This window comes from Macrotis lagotis, chromosome 3 (assembly GCF_037893015.1).
Source record: "Macrotis lagotis isolate mMagLag1 chromosome 3, bilby.v1.9.chrom.fasta, whole genome shotgun sequence".
NCBI lineage: Eukaryota > Metazoa > Chordata > Mammalia > Peramelemorphia > Peramelidae > Macrotis > Macrotis lagotis.
This window is the reverse complement of record NC_133660.1, coordinates 210,808,000-210,823,533: the sequence shown is the minus strand read 5'-3', so window position 1 is coordinate 210,823,533 and position 15,534 is coordinate 210,808,000. Positions and strand designations below refer to the sequence as shown.

The 15,534-nt window shown below is 37.0% G+C and overlaps 2 pseudogenes; both read left to right on the top strand.

Moving 5' to 3' along the window:
- The first annotated feature begins 8 nt into the window (after positions 1-8).
- Positions 9-4,095, top strand: LOC141519308 (polymerase delta-interacting protein 2 pseudogene; annotated as a pseudogene).
- Positions 4,096-6,851: 2,756 nt separating this feature from the next.
- Positions 6,852-7,912, top strand: LOC141516403 (U5 small nuclear ribonucleoprotein 40 kDa protein pseudogene; annotated as a pseudogene).
- Positions 7,913-15,534: the final 7,622 nt, after the last annotated feature.

The window sequence follows — 15,534 nt, the reverse complement described above, 5'->3', positions numbered from 1 at the left end:
TAAGAACCATGAAGTGAGTCAGAACCAAGATAGTGGAGAAAAGGCAAGGACTCGCCAGAGTTCTCCCCAAAGCCTCTCCAAATAACTTTAAATAATACCTCAAATCAAATTCTGAAGAGACAGAACCCACAAAAGGTCAAGGTGAAACAATTTTCCAGTCCAAAACAACTTAGAAAGTCAGCAGGAAAGATCTATTGCACCAGGATTAGAGTGGAGCACAGTCCAACCCAAGCCACATCCCAGCACTAGTAATAGGAGGTACCTGAATCAGCTTCAGATTCCACAGAAGAAGTCAATATCCTATATAACTTAAAAAAAGGTGGATAAACCTAGAAGGGAGAATGCCAAGGCTGATAGAAATCCTAGAAATCATCTAGCCCAAATTCTTCATTTTACAGAGGAATTCACAGAGGGGAAACCAGCTTGCACAGAATCAGAAAATAGAATTACAGCATTCTGAATCATTCTTCTTTAAGGCCATATTTTCTGACCCCCAAGAGGAATTATGTTAATAATTTTTAAACCATCCCTGCATTCCAGGCATAATGTGGCATAATGTGATCTCAAGATATATAATCTTTGTAATGTATGTTGTTGTAATTTTTGAACAAGTATTTTCTTTAGTATTTTGCATCTAAATTCATTAATGAAATTAGTCTATAATTTTCTTTCTGTTTTTTGCTTTTCCTGATTTAGATATCAGCATCTAATGTAGGGAGTTTTTTGGTAAGTATTCTTTCATTTTATTTACATCATTAAATTTATTGGCATATAAGCAAAATAACTCCTAATAATTGTTTTGATTTTTATCTCCATTGTGGTATATTCATCCATTTTGTTTTTGATACTAGTGATTTGACTTGATTTTCTCTTTTAAAACTCATATTAATCATTGGTTTATTTTATTAGTTTTTCCATAAAACCATCTCCTAATTTTATTTATTAATTAAATGGTTTTTTACATTCAATTTTATTAATTTCTTCTTTAATTTTTAGGATTTTCAATTTGGTGTTTCATTGAGTATTTTTTTTCAATTACATACCCAGTTCATGGCCTGTTCTTCTATTTTATTGATATCTGCATTAGAGATACAAAGTGTCCTTTGGTTATTGTATTTGCCACATTCTATAAGTTTTGTTATGTTGCCTCATTATTGTCATTCTCTTTAATAAAATTATTTATTGTTTCTATGATTTCTTCTTTATCCCATCCATTCTTTAAGGATTAGATTGTTTAGTCTCCAATTAGTTTTTTCAATTTTTTTACTCATTTTGAACTACTAGACAAAAGGACACAGAAGTATTTCCATGTACACAGCACAATGCAAAAAGAGAATCCAGTCTGAAACTATGAATCTCCATTTCACACTTTACTTCTTTGGAAATATATGTAATAAATACACATTTTCAATGCTGCCCTGCTTTTCTGTACTTCCTTCTGAATTTTATTTTGCTCTCTTTTGTGCATTTATTTTTTTCTCCTTTCTCTACCTTGCACTAGAGAAGGCCACCATTTGTCACAAATATGTGTATATTTATATGCATACTAGTTTTGTGTGTGTGTGTGTGTGTGTGTGTGTGTGTGTGTGTGTGTGTATCAATTTTTCCTCTGGAGATGGATAGCATACATTTTTCTTAAGAGATCCTTTGTAGTGAGTTTGAGTATTTATAAAACTCAGAATAATTTAGTTGTTCATAGTTGTTCTTTAAACAATATTGCTATTACATTATACAATGTTCTCTTGTTTCTGTTCATTTCAGTCTTCATTATTTCATGTAAGTCTTTCCATGTTCTTCTAAAATCAACCAGGTAATCATTTCTTATATCATTATAGTACTCCATCAGAATCCTGTAGCACAAATTGTTAGGCCTTTCCCCAGTTGATGAGCACTCCCTCAATTTCCAGTTCTTTGCCACCACAAACTAATGCTATAAATATCTTAGAACATATAGGTTCATTTGCTTTTTCCTTAATCATCTTAGGAAACAGGCCTAATAGGGATATTACTGAGATATATATTTTTATAACTTTTTGGTTGTAATTACAGATTGTTCTCCAAAATGGATTAGTTCAGAGTTCTACCAAGAGTGCCCTATTTTTCCATATCCCTTCCAACAGTAGTCATTTTCCTTTTTTTGTTTTAGTGAATTTGATAGGTGTGAGATAATATCTCAAAGTTGTTTTAATGTGCATTTCTCTAAACAATAATGACAGAGTATTTTTTCATGTCTACATATAGTTTTGATTTTTTTATAAAAAATGTCCCATTTATATATGATTCAAATTATACATTTTACATCACACAATGCTTTCTATCTCTTGCTTATTCATAACTTTTCTCCTATCCATAAGTCTGATTGATAACAATGTTCCATGTTCTCTAATTTTGACCTTATCTTGGTAAATGGAGTAGGATATTGGTATCTAAATCAAATTTCTGGGAGAGTGCTTTTCAATTTTCTCAACAATTTTAACCAAAAATTGAACTTTTGTTCTAAAAGCTTAAATCATTAATATGTCAAATACAAAGTTACTATAATCATTTACCACTGTGAATTGTATATCTACTCTGTTGCACTAAACCACCTTCCTATTTCTGGACCAGTACCAGGTAGATTGGATAATTACTTACTTATAATATAGTTTAAGATCTGGTACTGTGATCCTCGTCTGTGACCGTGACCGCGGACGCCGGTGGCCCGAGCGCCGACATGGGGGCTGCGTGGCCCGCGGGGCCCTGGCCCTGGGCGGCCGCCGCTGCTGCTGGGCCCGGCCCGGCCGCTGTCGGCTGCAGCCCCTCGCGACCTGCCCCCCGGCGCCACGGCGCGGAGGCACCTCTCCTCCCGAAACCGACCAGAGGGCAAAGTATTGGAAACAGTTGGTGTATCTGAGGTGCCAAAGCAGAATGGAAAATACGAGACTGGCCAGCTCTTCCTTCATAGTATATTTGGCTACCGAGGGGGTCGTCCTATTTCCCTGGCAGGCCAGGCTATATGACCGCGATGTGGCTTCGGCTGCCCCAGAAAAAAAGAGAGAACCTCGCTGGTGATGGTTCTAAGGAGGCGAAAGGCAAGACCTATGCGTACTACCAGGTGCTGATTGATGCCCGGGACTACCCCCACATATCTCAGAGATCTCAGACCAAAGCTGTGACGTTCTTGGCCATCCACGATGACAGTAGAACCCTCTATGCCATACCAGGATTGGACTATGTTAGCCATGAAGACATCCTCCCCTACACATCCACTGACCAGGTGCCCATCCAACACGAGCTGTTTGAAAGATTTCTCCTCTATGAGTAATCAAAAGTTCTACCCTTTGTGGTTCTGGAGACCCTTTGTGCTTGTCAGGAGAAGAATCACCCCTGGCTGGAGTTGTCTGACATCCGCCGGGAAACTACCGAGAACATCCGTGTCACTGTCATCCCTTTCTACATGGGCATGAGGGAGGCCCAGAATTCCCATGTCTATTGGTGGCGCTACTGCATCCCTTTGGAAAACCTGGACAGTGATGTGGTACAGCTTCGGGAATGACACTGGAGGATATTTAGCTTGTCGGGCACACTGGAGACTGTGCGAGGCTGAGGCGTGGTGGGCAGGGAGCCTGTCTTATCCAAAGAACAGCCAGCTTTCCAGTACAGCAGTCACATTTCTCTGCAGGTGTCCAGTGGGCACATGTGGGGCATGTTCTGTTTTTGAGAGGCCCAACGGATCTCACTTTAATGTTCAATTCCCCCCATTCTCCCTGGAGAGCAATAAGGATGAGAAAACACCCCCTTCCAGCCTCCACTGGTACATCAACTCAGGATCTATGTCCAGCTTGGCCTACCTGAGGACTTCCACCTCACAAGGCTGCGGAACATTGGGCCACTGTGGTTTTGGCACCTCTTATAGTTTGTTCCATTTGGTTTGTTTTTGGGGGTTGTGTAACTATTTTCTTTAAAGACCCACATTGGACTCCTCCAAAACCAGCCTTCCTTGCCCTACTCACACTATGTTCCAGTAAACCTTCCCAAGCAGAAGCCCAACCTGTTTGGCTGCCACAGGAGGCAGGAGGGATCCCCCTGCCCATTCCAAGTTGCTACGGAGTGTGAGATTTGATCAATAAATCAGTGCATGCCTGAAAAACAAAAAGATCTGGTACTGTTCTTTCTCCCTCCTTTACATCCCCCTCCCCAGCAGTTCCTTTGATATTCTTAATGTTTCATTCTTCCAAAAGAATTATAATATTTTCGTAGCTTAATAACACAACTTTGGTCATTTAATTGGGATGCCCACCTTTGAACCATGATTATTTCTCCAATTATTTACATCTGATTTATTTATATAAAAATACTTTGTAATTATACTCATGCAAGTCCTGATTTTGTCTTGGCAGGTTTACTCCCAGATATTTTATAATGTCTACAGCTATTTTAAATGGGTTATCTCTATCTCTTCTTGCAGAGTTTTGTTGGTGATAAATAGAAATGCTGATCATTTATAAACATAGTTTATATCCTACTATTTTGCTAAAGTTTTTAATGATTTCAGCTAATTTTTAGTTGAATCTCTAGCTTTTCCAAGTATATCATCTGAGAAAAGAATTTTATTACATCATTCCCCATTCTGATTCCTTCAAGTTCCTTTTTCTTCTTTTATTGCTATTGCTAGCATTTCTAATACAATATTGAATAATCTTGGTGATAAAAAAACATCTTTATTTCCACTCCTAATCTAATTGGGAAGGCTCCTAATTTATTTCCATTACAGGTAATGCTTACCGATGATTTTAGGTAGATGCTTCTTGTCATTTTATTTTATTTATTTTACTTTTTTAATGAACAGTTTATTTTTTTTATTTTAAATGAATACACAATAAGAAGGGGGGGAAAACATTGCCATGTGCACAGCAGAACATAAGAGAATTCAAAGATAAAGTATTAAATTTCCATTTCAAGAAAACCTATATAATAAATAATGCTTATTGCATTCAAAATTGTCCATCAACATAATAAAAATGACAATTGTCCACAGTTTGCAGCATCCCTGTGCCACTGCTTCTGCACTCCCTTGGCATGTTCTTTTTGTCCAATACTTCTTCTCTGCATCACAGTTGGGCCTGGGGTCTCTTATCAGCAATACTTCCCTTACTCTTCCCCCACTTAGACACTTGACTCCCTAAACTGTTTAAGAGGTAATAATTTCTGTGGGTGAGGCTGAGGTTACCTCCCAACTCAGCTGCCCTCAGAGCTCCCCATTTTGCTTTTTCAGTGGAGCTAGTTTGAAGTTGCTTAAACTTCACTGACAGAGCCTCCCTCCAGGATCTATTTTTTTTAAGGTTTTATTTATTTCAGAGTTTTACAATTTTCCCCCCAATCTTACTTCCTTCCCCCACCCCCCCCACAGAATGCAATTTGCCAGTCCCTACATTGTTTCCATGGTATACATCAATCCAAATTGAATGTGATAAGAGAGAAATCATATCCTTAATGAAGAAACATAAAGTATAAAAGATAGCAAGATCAAACAATAAGATATCAGGTTTTTTCCCTAAATAAAAGGTAATTGTCCTTGGTCTTTATTCAAACTCCATAGCTCTTTCTCTGGATACAGATGGTATTCTCCATTGCAGACAGCCCCAAATTGTCCCTGATTGTTGCACTGATGGTATGAGCAAGTCCATCAAGGTTGATCATCACCCCCATGTTGTTGTTAGGGTGTACAATGTTTTTCTGGTTCTCCTCATCTCACTCAGCATCAGTTCATGCAAATCCTTCCAGGCTTCCCTGAATTCCCATCCTTCTGGTTTCTAATAGAACAATAGTGTTCCATGACATACACCACAGTTTGCTAAGCCATTCCCAATTGAAGGACATTTACTTGATTTCCAATTCTTTGCCACCACAAAGAGCTACTATGAATATTTTTGTACAAGTGATATTTTTATTCTTTTTCATCATCTTTTCAGGCCCCAGTAGTGGTATTGCTAGATCAAAGGGTATGTATATTTTTGTTGCCCTTTGAGCATAGTTCCTGACTGCTTTCCAGAAAGGCTGGATGAGTTCACAGCTCCACCAACAATGTATTAGTGTCCCAGATTTCCTACAACCCTTCAAACAATGATCATTGACCTTTCTGGTCATATTGCTCAGTCTGAGAGGTGCAAAGTGGTACCTCAGAGATGCTTTAATTTGTATTTCTCTAATAAGTAATGATTTAGAGCAATTTTTTATGACTATGGATTGCTTTGATCTCCTCATCTGTAAATTGCCTTTACATATCCTTTAACCATTTATCAGTTGGGGAATGGCTTTTTTTAGGTTTTTTTTTTTTTTGCAAGGCAAATGGGGTTAAGTGGCTTACCCAAGGCCACACAGTTAGGTAATTATTAAGTGTCTTAGGCTGGATTTGAACTCAGGTACTCCTGACTCCAGGGCCAGTAATCTATCCACCTAGCCTCCCCATAATGTCTTTTTTTAAAAAATTTGACTCAGTTCTCTGTATATTTTAGAAATGAGTCCTTTGTCAGAAATACCAGTTACAAAGATTGTTTCCCCATTTACTACATTTCTTTTGATCTTGGTTACAATGGTTTTGCCTGTGTAAATGCTTTTTAATTTAATGTAATCAAAATCATCTAGTTTGTTTTTAGTGATGTCAGGATATATCTTCTTGATCTCCAGTTGTTCCAGGTGAACCAATATTCTGCCCCAGCTCTTGTTTGTTTTTATTTCTCTATAGTCACCCTTATGTTCAATTTTTTTGTCTTGTTTGAGGAGGAAATCTGGAGAGTTTGGAATTTTCTGAGCTACTCAACCATCTTCCCAGAATCCTCTGCTTCTTGTCATTTTAAGAAAAAAATTCGGTCATGATCCAGCAACACAAGTGAAAGGGCCTGGAGCTGTTACTCATTCTCCTCAAGTGGCCCTGATCTGAACTGCTGTTGGGAGTGGCGGGGCCAGGAGCCAGGGCCTGCTATGGGGCAGCAGCTGCCTCCAGGGGCCCTGCTACAAGCCTGGCTTCCAAGATGATCTTCCCTTCAGGCTCCTATCATGCTGCTCTCAAGACATGAAGGGGAAGTATGATGTAGCAAATTCCACCCCAATGGATCCACCTTAGCATCTGCAGGATTTGACCTACTCATCTTTTTGTGGAATATGTATGGTCATTATGATAACTATGCCACCCTGAAAGGACACAGTGGGGCAGTCAGGGAATTGCATTATAACACAGATGGGAGCATGCTCTTCTCAGTTTCCACAGATAAGATTGTTGCTATGTGGGATAGTGAAACCAGAGAAAGAATTAAGAAGCTGAAGGGGCATTCTTCCTTTGTGAATTCCTATTACCCTGCCCCCAGCTAGTCTGCACTGGCAGTGATGATGGCACAGTTAAGTTTTGAGATATCCAGAAGAAAGTGGCTGTCCAGACATTTCAGAATACCTACCAGGTCTTGACTGTGACCTTCAATGACACCAGTGATCAGATTATCTCTAGTGGCATGGACAATGACATCAAGGTCTGGGACTTGCACCAAAACAAGCTGACATACACCATGAGGGGCCATGCTGACTCTGTGACAGGCTTGAGTTTAAGTTCTGAAGGGTCTTAACAGCTCTCCAACACAATGGACAACACAATTTGGATCTGGGATGTCTGGCCTTTTGCCCCCAAAGAACGGTGTGTGAAGATATTTCAGGGAAATGTATATAACGTCAAGAAGAGCCTCCTGAGGTGTTTATGGTCACCAGATGGAAGCAAAATTGCAGCCGACAGGTTTGTCTACATGTGGGATACTACTGCAGGAGGATCCTGAACAAGCAACCAGGCCATGCCAGCTCAGTCAGTGAAGTGGCCTTCCACCCAGATGAGCCCATCATTCTCTCTGCATCTAGTGACAAAAGACTTTATATGGGAGAGATCCAGTGAAGATCCGAAGTGAAAGACTAAAGAAGGAATTGACCTTGACATCTTGGTTTGCAAAAGCAGCATTAGGCCCCGTGTTCTCCCTTCAGATAAAGACCATTACTAGTCAAAGGTGGAGAGTGAATTTGCTTTCTAAAATAACCAGATTTCCAAGGTGACATATCCCATCCTGACCAGGCAACCTCCACTTACCTCCAGAAACCATACAACGAATTTCCCAGGTTTATTTCTTGAAGAAACAAGGCTTTTCCCAACACAGGCAGAAGATTGGGACAGGAAATATGAATGAAATGTGTTAGCTTTTTGTTTTGTTTTGCTTTTTGATTCAGTAACTGGCTTGTATGATATTTTCTGTCACTGTTTCTCTGAGTCTTTTTCTATGAAAAGTTAAATAGGTGCCTTTTGACAAGAAAAAAAAGAAAAAATTCATTTATACCTTTGCTATGAAATGTTTTTAATAGGAATATGTGTTGTCTTTTGTCAAAAGCTTTTTCTGCATCTATTGACACAATATTTTCTTGACTGATATCACCAGATATGTTAAGAGTTTTAATCATGTTAAACCATCCTTGAGTTCCAAGTACAAATTTCATATGATCACAACATATTATCTTTTGAAAATACTGCTGTGGTCTCCTAGTTAGTATTTTATTTAGTATTTTTGTATCCATATTAATTAATGAAATAAGACTTTAAAATTTCTCTTTCTCTATTTTTGCTCAGTATTTTTTTTTTGTATTAGCACCATATTTATTTCATTAAAAGAAGTTTGGTAGGACTCCTTTGCCTACCCTTCCATACAATTTATTTAATACAAGAATTAATTGATATACAAATGTTTGGTAGAATTCACTTGTGAATTCATCTGATCCTGATTTTTTTTTCTTAAGAAGCTCATTTTATAGCCTGTTTGATTTCTTTTTCTAAAATAGATTTATTTAAATATTAATTTCTCTTCTGTTAATTTAGGCAGCTTATATTTTTGTAAATAGTCTTCTATTTCATTTGAAGTGTTTACTTTATTGGCATATTTGAGGAAAATAACTTCTAATAATTGCTTTGATTTCATCTCCCTTAGAGGTATATTTACCCATTTCATTTTTCATACCAGGGATTTGTTTTTCCTTATCTCTTTTTAAAGAATCATATAACCAATGTTTTATCTATTTTATTTTTTATAAAACTAACTTCTAGTTTTATTTATTAATTCAATGACTTTCTTATATTCAATTTTATTAATCTCCCTTTTAATTTTTAAGATTTCCAATTTGGTGCTTCATTGGGGATTTTTAATTCTTTTTTTCTAGTTTCCCCCCCAATTCTATACCCAATTTTTTATCTGTTTATATCTATTTATCTATTATTTATCTGCTCTTTATCTATTTCATTAATATAATCATTTAGAGATACAAATTGTCCTTTGAGTGTCTTTTGCTGAATCCCATATGGTTTTGTATGTTGTCTTATTATCACTCTCTTCAATAATAGTATTGTTTCTATGACTTGTTCTTTAACCCATTCATTTTCTAAGATTAGGTTATTTAGTTGCCAATAATTTTTAATTTTCATTTCCCTGGTCCTTATAAATATAATTTTATTGAATTATGATCTGAAAAAGTTTCTGCTTTTCTGAACTATAAAGTTTTGATTCCCTAATATATGATCATTTTTTGTAAATGTATCACTAAGAAAAAAGGTATATTCCTTTCTATTCCCATTTAGTTCTTTCTGGATATCTACCATATTTAGCTTGGCTAGGATTCTGCTTATCTCCTTGACATTTTTAATATATATGTGTATTTTTGCTTGACTAGTCTAGTTCTGAGAGGTGATGGTTGAAGTCCTTTGCTTTTATAGTTTTGCTATCTATTTACACCTATAAGTTATTTAGCTTTTCCTTTAAAAATTTGAATACAATAGTATTTGGTGCATGTAGATTTAGTATTGATATTACTTCATTATCTAAGGTCCCATTTATCATAAGGTGGTTGCCCTGTTTGTCCCTTTTAATTAAATCTATTTTAACTTTAACTTTAAGATCATGATTGCTATCCCTGCTTTTTTGTGAATCAGTTAAAACATAACAAATCTTACTAAATTTTTATCCTATGCTTATTTCTCCTTTGTAAATGTGTTTCTTGTAAACAATATACTGTAAGATTCTGGTTTTTCATCATTCTGCTATCCATTTCCATTTTATGGGTAAATTCATCCTATTCATGTTCAGAATTATAATTATTGTCTTTCCCTCCATTCTTTTTTTCCTTTCAGTCTATCCTTTTCTCCCTCTCTTTTATCCTTTCTTCTCAAATGTCTAATTGACTTCTAACTACTGCCTCCTTGTTCTGCAACTAACTTTCAGGTAATCCAGCCATTCTTATTTTGACTCTTCTCCATCTGTTCTCCAAGTCAAGTTGTTTTTCTAGTGAGGTATTTCAAATGACTCTATTTTCATTCCTTTGTTTTTGTTGTATTATTTCTTAACGGACGCTAGGTGGCACAATGAGTAGAGCACCTATCCTAGAGTCTGGAGGATCTGAGTTCAAATCTATCCTCAGATACTTCCTAGCTGTATGCCTCTGGGCACATCACTTAACCCTTATTGCCTCACATCCAGGGCCATCTCAAATTGTTCTGATTCATATCTGGTCACTGGACCCAGATGACTCTGGTGGAGAAAATGAGGCTGATGACTTAGTTAGCACAGCATCCCTCTCACTCAAATCCACTATACCCTGAGGCCTTGGTTCTCTTCAAGAATGAAGGACAAAACATCAAAACATTATTTCTTGATGTCTCATGCCATTAGTTTTCTCTTGCCCAATTCTACTTTTTAAGGAGTCATTTTCTTTCAAAAGTTTCTGAATCTCTTTTCTAATTGGGTGCCTTTCTTTTCATAATTTTCCCAATTTTTTTTTTGCATTACCCTTATTGTTTACCTTATTTTTCTCAAACTTCTCTGATTTGATTTTTTAATGTCCTTTAAAAGCTCTTCCAAGGATTATTTTGGGACTTGTGACCATTTGATAGTTTCCTTTTATGTAAAAGTATATTTTAACTTCTCTATCTTCTTTTGAATGCTGACTGATTTTTTTAGTGCCTTTTTTTCAAGGTTATTAATTTTGTGATAGTCAGGTTCTATACTCAAGCTTTAGGTTTTTCTTGCTGTTGTTTTCTGAGCTTGACCTGAGGATCTGATGTCAAGTGCTACTCTCCATCTCTGAGCCTCAACCAGGGTCTACAAGAATGCTGTCCCCATAAAAGCTTTTGCAGCCTGAGGTACCCTTAGGGGCTGCAAGTTTCAGTTTACCCCTCTACCCTGAAACCAAATGCCCACATCTAGCAGGATCTCCTCCTCAGGTCTATACTTGCTCTTCCTTGACCACAGCCGTAGCCTAGGACCTGTGTGGTGTAAAAGAGAACGCCCCAAAGGAGGAGAGATTCTTACTGAGTTTTGTCTGTTGGAATAAATGTTAACCTTCCAGATTCTGCCCTAATCAGGGACAAACATTTCTCCTTAAGGAGAAGCAAAACAGAATTGGGTTAACCAACACATTTTTTGCAATTTCTTTAAGTCGGGACCTTCCACTAGCATGGATGGGAGGGAAGACTAGCCTGAGGACCTGGCTCCACACTGATGGGTAGTTCCTCTTTCCCTTAAATCACTTTGTCCATCTGGAGGTGTAATCTGAAATGTCATCTCTGACTTGTCCAATCTAAGAAGGGTAAAACCCCCAACATAGGATACATTAAGGCTAGGTGCAGAAAAGGCTGAGGGAATCCAAGAAGAGGTGGTGAAAGCAGAGAATAGCCTGCAGGGCCCTTTGTGGGATGAAGAAATCAAGCCATTGTTCTATTTACAATTAAGAGAGTTCTCTCTAAATCTTCTATTCAATTGCTAAATTGACTTGATTAACTGCAGCTTCACCCAAATTGTGCTCTAACAGATTAAAATTCCCTCTTGACCCTGGTCACCTTTCCTAAATCCCACAGAGTCTCACCAGCCCTGTAAACTTCCCCTAATTAGGTCTGACATCCACTTTATCTGTGGGGCTGAAAGTTCCCGAAGCTAAGGGCTTCCTCTGTTAAACCTTACCCCTAGGGCATGTTGTTGATTCTGTAGTAACGGCCCCAGATATCTGCTTTTGAGATAGGTCAGACTTTTAGGTTTTCTTAACTTTCTCCCAAGTTGTCTTAGGTTGATTGACTGCTTTACCTAATTTTTAATTATTTCTACCGTCCAAAATTCACTTTGGAGCATTATTTTAAATTGTTTGGGAAGGAATTTGGGAGAGCCAAGTAATTTCCTGTCTTATTTTCTCCCATCTTCCCAAGAATCCTCTCTTGAGCAGATATTTTTGGGACAGACATTTTGGACAAGTTATACATAAAATAGATATGGTAGCAATTCTTGTATCTGGCATAAGAAATTTCTTTGGAAAATGGTCCAATGAGATATGTTCTTCTATCATAATGAACTTAGGGAACGAACAAATATTTCAGTTCAACACTTCTTAGAAGTGTTTTTAAAATGAACCCCACTGAAATTACATATGCTGGATATATATACCCTCTTTATTCTTTCTATTCCACTTCCTTTTACTTCTGATAAATTGGATTGCATTTCTTCTAGCAAGGAAGTTTCTTGGTTCGATATCCTCCTAAATGTCTTCACATTTTAATAGGAGCTTAAATAGTCCTCTAATGCAATTCTTTGAATGGTACAGTGGAAAGAGAATTGACTCAGAAATGAGGTACTGAGTTCAAATCCCACCCTTCTTGATTATTACCTGGGTGACCTTTGAATAAGTAACTTAATGTTCCTAGTATCTCAGTTCCCCATTTGTTGGGTTGAAAGGTTGAATTAGATAACCACTGAGGTTTTTTCAGGCTCTAGGCCTTTGTACCTTCAACCTCCAACTTATTCCTAATCAAATCCACTGTCAGGCTTTTGTATACCTAGCCAACCCATTCCTCATTACAACTAAAAAATAACTTGTATTACTATGGTGCTTTAAAGTTTACAAAGCCTGTTCCTCATATTAGCACTGGGGTGTAGATAAATCTTCAATTTCCTTATTATTTTAAGATGTTTTGTAGGATTTTTAATACTAGAGCTGAAAATGATCTCAGAGATCAATCCTCTCATTTTATAGATGAGGAGAATGACATCAAAAAAGTATGATTTATCCATAACAATGTCCATCCTTATCCTTAACAAAGTCAGTATCTGAGGGGATCCAGCCTCTGAGGGGTCCTTGGAACCTGACAAGAGGGATAGAGTCAGCGAAATGAGTTGAGTCAACACAGGGGTAAAGGCAGGAGCAGGTTGACTGACTGTCAGCTGCTTGAATTTATTTTTATAGTCTCAGAATCATATATGTATCAAGCAAGCAAGCCAAAATTATTTCCTTGGTTACAAAAGTTTACAATTTTCATTATCAATCATATAATTCATGTGGTTACAAGTTTAATCATGTAGTGGTTACAAGTTTATCAATCATGTAGTTAATTTTCTTGTCCCTGCTCAGACCGTGATGACCTCAACCTATCTGTTGCCTAGTTTGTTGCTGCATAGTAAAGTTATTAATTAAGTAGATGTTTCCTGATAATAATCTTTGATATAATTCATTTAATGGAATGGTTTTATGTTTTTGTGCTACGTATGTAATGTTTTTCAATACGCTCCCTTGACAACCTATAGTGAGGGCAGTTATGTTTGTCCACCTGTCCATTGACTCCTTCAATAACCAATTTTCCTTTCAGCCCTTGTTGGTAGATGCCATGGTTTCTGTGACTTTTTATTCTTTCCCAATAAACTAAGGCTGTTAAATTTCATATATGGGTCACCTATACTAACTATTCTTTCACCATCTTTATCATATATTGCTGTGTATGATAAGGGGGGGGCAAAACTGTTAATTTCCCTAGAATTCTATCTGACCCATCTTGTATCTGTTTTCCCTGTATATATTCTGATATCTTCTTAGAATTCCCAATGTTGGGTTTTCCAAAGATTTCATAACATTGAAGTCTTTTGTATGCCTCAGAGAGAGGCAGTCCTGTTAAATTTGTTGTTGTTTTTTGTTGTGGTTGTTTTTTAGGTTTTTGCAAGGCAAATGGGGTTAAGTGACTTGCCCAAGGCCACATAGCTAAGTAATTATTAAGTGTCTAAGACCAGATTTGAACCCAGGTACTCCTGACTCCAGGGCCTGTGCTTTATTCACTGTGCCACTTAGCTGCCCTAATCCTGTTAAATTTGGACAGAGTTTACATTCTGTTTTATTCAAGGAATTTTTCTGAAATCTTTCCTTTATAGTCATTCCACTATTAGGATGAGTAAGTATTGCAATTGATAATAGACCTATAAATATTGGTATACATGGAATCCCTATATATATATTAAAGAAGGAAATGTTGTTCCATCCGGTGGTGTAACTGCCTTGAGTCTTCTTGTTGTGACTGTGTCAAATAGCTTAAAGAGACTCTGGCTCCCAACAAGTATCAGAAGAATAAATGACTTAGCCATAATCTTGTCTCTCCAACTAGACATTCATTGGAATCCCTTTTAGCTTTGAGATTTTAGACAAACATATGGTTTGCAGGTAGATAAAATTCTCTAAATTCCATTTGACAATTAGGCATCTAGCTAAGGAAGACCTTTAGTATAAGACAATCACCATCTTCTATAATCCACTTTTGGAAATTTACAGTAGAAATAATCTTAACCTGGGAGTCATAGACACCTCAAGTAAAATCCCAGTTCTATAACTTACAAGATACATTACCTACATGAAGCCTTTTCTTAATTTTCTCAACTGTTGGTTCCTTGCCACTTTTTTTTTAAAGATTTTGAGTTTTACAATTCCCCCCCATCTTACTTCCCTCCCCCACCCTCCACAGAAGGCAATTCGCCAGTCTTTAAGGTTCCTTGCCTCTTAACTGCCTTTTATCCAATCTATTTATTTGCATTTATTTTCTTAATTTGTTTTGCATATGTCTATACTTATCTTTTTCTTCTCCATTATTCAAATGGATTATTTTATTTATTTTATTCACCTCTCCAATGCCCAGTGAATAGTAGAACTTGTGGAATTGCATTGTTAAACGTAATTCTTTATGGCCTGTCTCCAGAATGAGATTTGAGCTCTTTCTTAAGTTATTTTGTATAGTCAATTTATCATAGTATCCTGTGCATAATCAACCTTAGAAGCTCGATAATAAGGGTTAGTATAGCCGATCACCAAAACTTTGTACATTGTTGTACACTTTTGAAAAAATGAAGATCTGCGTTTCCACTGGTCTAGGGAACTCCAGGTGAAAAAACTTCCATCAATAGAAATTTGTGCAACATATGGTCTTAAGAGCATTGCCTGAGGATGTTGAGAAGATAAGTAACTGGCAGAGTCACATAGTTATTTTGTATGGAATGATGAACTTGTGAACCTAGCCTGATTTTAAAACTCTGAATTTCCCTTAACAAAAAGAAATACACAATTGTGTCCCCTCTGATTCCCTCTACTAGTTGATCTATTAGTTCCAGAAAGTAAAAGATAATATCACACTGGTAAGGGGGTGTATCTTCGCCAGGTTCTAGGATTTCCTATGGATCTGGATTCCTAATT